Source organism: Elephantulus edwardii, unplaced genomic scaffold (genome assembly GCF_000299155.1).
Source record: "Elephantulus edwardii isolate Elephantulus edwardi_28Jun2011 unplaced genomic scaffold, EleEdw1.0 scaffold00021, whole genome shotgun sequence".
In the NCBI taxonomy this organism is placed as follows: domain Eukaryota; kingdom Metazoa; phylum Chordata; class Mammalia; order Macroscelidea; family Macroscelididae; genus Elephantulus; species Elephantulus edwardii.
Window position 1 is genome coordinate 13,373,946 of NW_006399771.1, and position 7,907 is coordinate 13,381,852.

Below are 7,907 nucleotides of genomic sequence, written 5' to 3' on the forward strand. Positions count from 1 at the left end.
TATCTATCTATCTATCTATCTATCTATCTATCTATCTATCTATAATGTTCTTCTGTTTAAAATGCTTTACTATATATTAAACTATGAAAAAATTTATATGGAATTCTAGTTCTCGAAGAATATTGGAACAAATATGTAATTTAAAAGGGAGTTCTGGTGGCTTAGTGACAAAACATTGTACTGCATTCCAAAGGCACATAGTTTGAGGTCATCAGCTGCTCCACGGAAATAGGCTGGGCAGTCTCCTCCTGCGTGATTAACTGCCTCTGAAAACCAGCAGGAAGGTCAGCGATGAGTCTGTTCTGACTTCACGGTACACAATGACAACGTATAACTTTAAAGGAATTACTATCCTCATGAAAATAAAATTCTATATAAAAGTAAAACAAATTTCCTTTCAAGAAAATAGTAGAACTACCAAGGAAGTTACAAATTTGTGATACTTTAAAAAGGAAAAAGAAGAATGGAATCCAAGAAGTAAATTCAAACAGTATGCTTTTGAGGTGACAGCACAATTCCTAACCATGAAGCCACCCGTTCCAATACCTGCTAGAGGGTTAGCTATGAATAAGATTCTGACTCAATGCACTGAGCAACAAGCTACTGTAGCTCCCTAAATGTTAGTTTAGTAAAAGATAAAACTTTGGGCCACTTAAAAGTAAAAGATAATCCTAGATAAGAAGCCAGAACCAAAAAAGAATACCTCAATCAGAACCACTATTGACAACTTAAACTGGGATACCTTGAATTCTACAATGGAGTGCCAAAGGATTCGGCATGAGTGGTAATTATAGAATTTATGCAATGTTCTGCACTTACACTGGATTAATGAAAAATAAACTCACCATACAGAAAAAGACAAGGGAAAACATTGTTTTATCTTCCTATCCTACTGGATAATGAGGTAGAAAAGTGAGAAAAATTATCCCCTGAGATTTTAGAATTGAAAGCCAGCCACTATGAACAGATGTGGTCTAAATCTATATAGCTTTAAAAAAATGTCAGCTTCAAAATTTAAATTAAAATGAAACTGTACCCCTGAATTGATATTACCCCTAAGCAATTAACAGGAACAAACACAACTTCTCTCTGGAAAAATTCAATTTAAATTCAAGTCACGAAAATTCCTGTGGATAAAGTTTCAAGGAAATATGAACTCCCAGACAAAAATCACTAAGCACAGAAGCAAGTCTAACTCAATAGTGAGAGTTGGCAAAACAACTGAAAAGAAAGATACACACATAGAACAGAGTCAACATCTAAAGATTTAAGACACCTGCAATATTAAACAAATAATAAAAATATGATCATTTAATACATTTTTCAAAAACTTAAGCCAACTTGAAAATATTAATGAAAAATTATTTAAATTATTATAAATAGAATAATTCTTTAAATTCTTCTAGATAATAGAAATGATAATACAGGTTAGAATGAGATCCAGGTAGGTCTTCTAGAACAGAAAAGCAAAGAACTGAAATAAAAACTCTTTGGATGTGAACAAGAACAGATTAGATGGTGATGAAGAAAAATTCTGTGAAACATTATAGAGTTGAAGATATTTCTGAGAATGCAGCTCTGAGGGAAAAGAACATGAAAAATATTAAATGATAGTTGGGAAACACAAAGGAAAATACTGACAGGATCTAAAGTTAGTTCTTGCTGCCATTCACAGAGACATTCCCTTGGCTTTCCTAGGTTGTATATCGTAAAGGAGATACTATCATTTATCCCAAAGAGTGGGTTGGTGGATTCAAACTTATGGCTTTTGGTTAGCACACCACCAAATGTACCTATAACACCAGGACTCCTTAAAATTAGCATGAAGAAATCACAGGGTCACACAATTTGGTGAGTGAAAGAATGAGTTAAAGGAAATGGAAAAGATGTAGTGGGGACTTAAAAAGATGGGACAATGGTGGTCATAGTCCAGTAGTGACTAATTTTATAAAACACACTGTATGGGAATGACTATAGGAAACATAATATCAATGAAGACAAGTGTGGGGGGAAATCTGCATTAAAAATAAACATAAAAATTAACATGAGGGAGAAGAAATATTTGAAGAAATTAATTCTGAGACTTCTGGGAATTGTTGAGACATATTTCTAAGAATTAAATGGGGAGGGGTGGAAGAAGAAAGCAGCATGACAAAAAAAATGGAATTGTGTCTCCCTAAAATATATGCTGTAATCCTAACTCCTATGCATGCTTTTATCATTCCATTTGAGAGTGAATTGCCTTTGTCACATTAATGAGTCAGGATTAGTGTACTTGTATCATGAGCCAATCTATGTTGAAATATAAAATAGATTAATCAAGTAAGAGAGATGAGGGTAAAGGAGTTTCAAATCTTTATTTATTTCAAGTTTCATGAAGATTTCTGAGAAGCAGCATAAAAAAGAGGCAAGGCTTCTTTTCTAAGGATACAGAAAAACGGTGTTCCCTTAGAGCTGGCAGGCTGAATTTGGACTTCTCCCTCCTTTGAGCAAATATGTTACAAAGAACTCTTTTGAAGTACAAAGGAACAAAGATAACACTTTGGAGACTAAAGTGTACTGACCCAAGTCATATATTTTCTATTGCTATATAAGCAAGTGAAAGTCAGGCAAAAATAAAGAAGACTTAAGAAGAATTAATGTCTTTGAAATACGGTGTTGTCAAAGAATATTGAAAATATTAGGGAAATCTGAAGGAACAAACAAATCTCTCATTGGGAAGAGTATAGCCAGGAAGGAGGCTTTTTGGAGGTAAGAATGGCAAGACTTTAGCTCACGTATTTTGGACATATTTTTAGGAAGTACCAGTTCTTGTTTGGTTATACAGAGAGAAAGAGGCCCTTCTCCCTAAGATAGACTGACACAGTGTCTACAACAATGAGTCAAGCATTTCCGTGATTAGAATGGTGGATGATTATGTGGTATTTTTTTTTCATGTGCAGAGGGTTCCCGTGATTTAGAACTGAGTTGAAAGAACTTAACAATAACAATAAAGTTCTGAAGGCAAGAAGAGATAAAAAAAAGAAAGAAGAATAGAAAATACAAAGCAATCGTGGGGAAAATGATATTACAGTGTAGGAATTCTAATCAATATCACAGAGCACATGTGCATGAACTGCTGAATGCAAAACCAATTTGCTCTGTAAACCTTCACTCAAATCACAAGATAAACTTTTTCTTTAATGACCTGTACAAAAAAGAAAAATTTGGAAAATTCTCTTGTACTAAGAACACAGGTCCTAGAATTTCACATAACCAAAAACATTGCTATATAGTCTTTGTTAAAGAGATTAGGTGTGTGATTGATGGATTCAACTTGCTATCATAGCAGAAAACCCATATGCTTAGACTGAAGGAGTCCAGGAGAGAGAGAATTAAAGAAGATAAAATTGTGTGACCCGCTTGGAAATCTACAAGCAAAAAATGAGACAAAGGAGCTATATGAATTGTTCTCTAAAAAAGAAAAGAATCAGCCTTGGAGTTCATCAAAGATCAGCAGAACTTTTGGGAAAAATGTTTCTGTTTCAAAGGGTATAGTCATGTCCTCTGGTATTTAAAAATTTCTGTTCATGGTACTTTTGTAATAGCAATACTAGATAATCAAGTCAGATCCCAAACCTCAGATTAAGAAATCATAATTATTTCCAAGGAGAAAAAATATTTTAAAAATTATATTTATATGTGAATATATAGAGAAACACGAAGAGATTTTAACAACCAGAGACGAGACACATTATCTGTGAATGATAACTACACTGATATAATAACAACTGAAAAAAGACAACTAGAATCTCATAACCAGATAAATCAACAAGAAAAAATAAAACTATTTTCAGATGATCAAAAAACATGTTAATACCAAAAAAATACATTTTCACATATGAAATTCTAAAAGAAATAAGTCAATCAGAAAAATGGTTCTCAGTTGCAAAGATACTGATTTTTTTAAATTTATTTTTTAATAGCCTCTACAGAATAAATGTAGTGACAAATCTGGGGAAAGACTAAACAATATAAACTACATGTATAAATGTTATTGCTATTACTGTCTTGTTTAAATTCTTCTAAAATAATATAATTAAACCTTATTATTAATATTTTGGAATTCCTTGTTATGCAAATGGTTACTTAGCTATAAACCAAATGACTGAAAGATCAAGTCTACCAAGTAGGGTCTTGGAAGAGACCCTAGACTCCCCCAAAATTCAGCTATTAAAAACTTTATGGAACAGAATTTTAGCCAACACACATAAGGGTGTCATGAATCAAAGCTCTCTTGATGGTAATGAGTTTGGTTCATTAATTATTTATATACAACAGAGATAAATTATTAATAAATTTGTTGTTGTTGTTGTTGTTGTTACATGCTGCCAAGTAGTTTTCAACTCAAAGGAACCCTATGTACAAGAGCCCTAAACTCTGTTCTATCCTGTGCCAGCCTGTCTCTGACACACCTACTTCCACTACCCCAATCACTGAATCCATTCATCTCATTGAGGGTCTTCCTCCCCTGCACTGTCCCTCCACTCTTCCAAACATGATGTCCCTCTCCAAGGACCGGTCCCTCCTTGCAACATGCCTAAACTATGTGACATGATGCTTCAGAATCCTTGCCTCCAAGGAGCAGCCCGACTTCACCCTCTCCAGGACAAACCTTTTTGTTCTCTTAGCAGTCCATGGTATATTCAACACTCTTCTTGAGCACCATAGCTCAAAGGCATCAAGTAGGGAAGTAAAACTCAGGAATTTTTAAAATATAGATAAACTGTCCTATCCTCTGAAATAATTTTATCAGTTAATGATATATGACATCTAATGCATACTTCCTCTCAATGTTGAAGAAGGCTGTTGTGGAGGAAATTTAAACAGGGTGTTCTTTAGAGGAAAGGATAATGAAATTTGAGCATTTTATCAGGATGGGATATGGGATCAATCCTTGTGGGGGAAAAAAGACCACCCCATCATGCTGCAGAAAGTAGAGGGTCAGTGAAAGAGCAGACAGTTCTGAATAAGATAGCTTGACAGTGACTGTAAAATGAGCCTCAACCTGGTAGAAATTGTGAGGCTGACATAGGATAGAGCAAGGTTCAGATTTGTAGTTCACAGAATTGCTAAGAGTTGTAGCCAACTCAAGGGCACCTAGCAACAAAAATCACAAGGCAGATGTAACATGAAAATAAAAACCAACTGCATTAGGAAAATCTGCTGTGATGGACTTCTCCAGAGTGCCAAATAGCATCAATGTCGGCCTAGAGACTAAAGTGCACCTGATTTGGATCACAATCTCTTCAGTTACTTGCTTTGCATCAGAGATCTGGACAAAGACCAGAGATGACAGAATTGATGCCTTTGATTTGTGATGCTGCAAAAGAGTATTGAACATACCGTAGACTGCCAAGAGAACTAGCAGACGTGTCTTGGAAAGAGTGAAGCCAAGCTGCTCCTTCGAAGAAAGGATTGTTGGGCTCTGTCTCAAATACTCTGGGCATGTTGTCAGAAGAAACCAGTACTTGGAGAAGGATGCCATGCTTGGAAGGGTGGAGGGGCAGTGCAGGAGAGGAAGACCTTGGATGCAATGGACTGATACAGTAATTGGGATAATGAGGGTAGGTGTGTCAGAAACAGTGTAACTGGCTCAAGATAGAGCAGGATTCTGAGCTATTGTGCGCAGGATTGCTCTGAGTCAGAGTTGATTCGATGACATACAACAACAACACAACAATTGGAATTCAAAACACAGTTTGGTGCTTTAATACATAGTGATGTGGCCCTACTATCCTTTCTCAAACATTTAATTTTAAAAGTCTTTCAATAATATCTTCTCAAACCACATTCTGATAATAAAAACCCTCAATTACTTCTCTGAACTGTTTGACTTCTTACGTCTAAGTGAAATTTGTGATCTACCAAGAATACTGCTTTGCTACCATATCTAGTAACAGGAAGCGGTTTGGTTTTCTCCCATAATACCTAGATCCATAGGGGGTGGCATAGTTTTATCTACTTAGATTTGTCTGGTCTTTTTATTTGCACATTCAGACCAATCTATTTGCCTTCTAAGAATCTTAAATCTTTGAAGCCACAGTCCACCAGACTACACTAAACTTTATCCTTCTTTTGGAAGTAATCTAGCAATTTTTTTCTACCTCTCGAAACATCTTAAAGATTTTATTATCTGGTAAATTTTTCTTTTCTACCACTCTTAGAGCTATCAAAATCCATGCAAACATCTATTTAATTCTCTAAACCCTGTATTCTTTAACCTTTATTAATCCAGTAATCTTTATTCTCCACTTCTCCATAACCAGAGGCCCCAAAACCATACCCCTGACTTTGGCATTAATAGTAGTATCTCTCCCTTTGGGCTATCTTTCAGTTTACTGACCCTTGTATGCTCAATTCAACATCTCTTTTTCATCAAATTTTCATTGTTAGCTCTTTTATGTCCTTTTATTTGTTGTTATTCTTTTTAGAACCTAGTCTATCACTATAATCATTCCCTAACAATCTCCATCAATTTTTTTAAAAAAATTTTCCTCTACTGGAAAAATCCCAATTTAGGCTAAACATAACTCCGGATTGTTTCCATGTATCAAGAAAACAATTGAAAATAGCTGAGTATTGTACTACTTCTACAGTAACTAATCTCACTTAAATGTTTCACCTTAAATCTCAAGAGACTCTTGAGCACAGCCTGGGAGCCAATATATTGTCTTCATTAGTATAATCTGCCACTATTTTATGTGTGTTTTCACCATCTTCTCTTTCCACAAACTTTCTTTCCTTCTCCCCTCTTTATTTGGAACTGAAGTCTTGTTTCTGATTACACTGAGAAAATGAAAACAACTAGAAAAGAACTATTAAGTCTCTTTATTTTCTTAACACCAATTTTCCTTTAATTACTACCTTCCTTTTCTTTACAAAGTCATATCCCTCCACTTCTTACTAAATTTCATTACTTCTTTCTGTCAGAGGATTTTCCACTTCAGAGTTTTTTACTCGCATTATATTACTGACTTTTGTCTATTGAATTGCTTCTATCTTCATACACACTCAAGTGAATGCACACACATACGTACACACACACACACACACACACTAATATCTTGCTCTTGTTTCATGCCATCGAGTTCAGTCTGATTCACAGCAACCCTATATGAAAGAAAATAAAACCTCTCCAGCTTCTGAGCCATCTTCACATTTCTGCGGTACTACTGTTTCAATTAATGTGTCAGTCCAATCTATGGAAGGCCTTCCTCTCTTTCTGAGCCCCTACTTTCTAAGTATGAATATTTTCTCCAGGGAATGGTCCCTTCTGATAACAATAGACCTTCCTGTGAGATGAAGTCTCTATATCCGTTCTTCCAAGAAGAACTGAATCTTTAGTTCTTTTAGCAGCTCAATTTAAAGACAACAATTCTTCAGTCTTCCCTGTTCATTGTCTAACTTGAGAATGCATATGAAGCAATTAAAAATACGTGGTTGGGTCATGTGCACCTTTGTCTTTATTTTTAAAATTATATCCTGCTCTTCAGCACTTTAAAGGGGCCCTTGAGAGCAAATTTTCCCAAAGTAATATATCTTTTGATTTCTTGTCTGCTACTTCCGTGAGTGCTGATTGTGAGTTCAAGAAAATTTAGTTATTAAAACTTTCACATCATTTGCTCCACTACCATGATGCTCTTTATTGGTTCATACATGTAAATTTTTAGTTTCTTGATGTTGAGAAGTAATCCATACTAGAACCTGAAGGTTTTGGCCTTGTTGTTGTTGTTGTTATGTGCCATCGAGTCGTTTCCTACTCATAGTGACCCTATGCACAACAGCTCTAAACCCTGCTCTATCCTGCGCCAACCGCACCGCCTCTGACACACCCATCCCGATTACCCCAGTCACCGAATCAATCC

At 35.3% G+C, this 7,907-nt stretch overlaps 1 protein-coding gene across 1 annotated transcript in view; it reads right to left on the reverse strand.

Annotated features, from left to right (window-relative positions):
- PTPRQ (protein tyrosine phosphatase, receptor type, Q) overlaps nucleotides 1–7,907 on the reverse strand; it is a 415,982-nt gene that overhangs the window by 301,603 nt on the left and 106,472 nt on the right. The window lies entirely within an intron of this gene.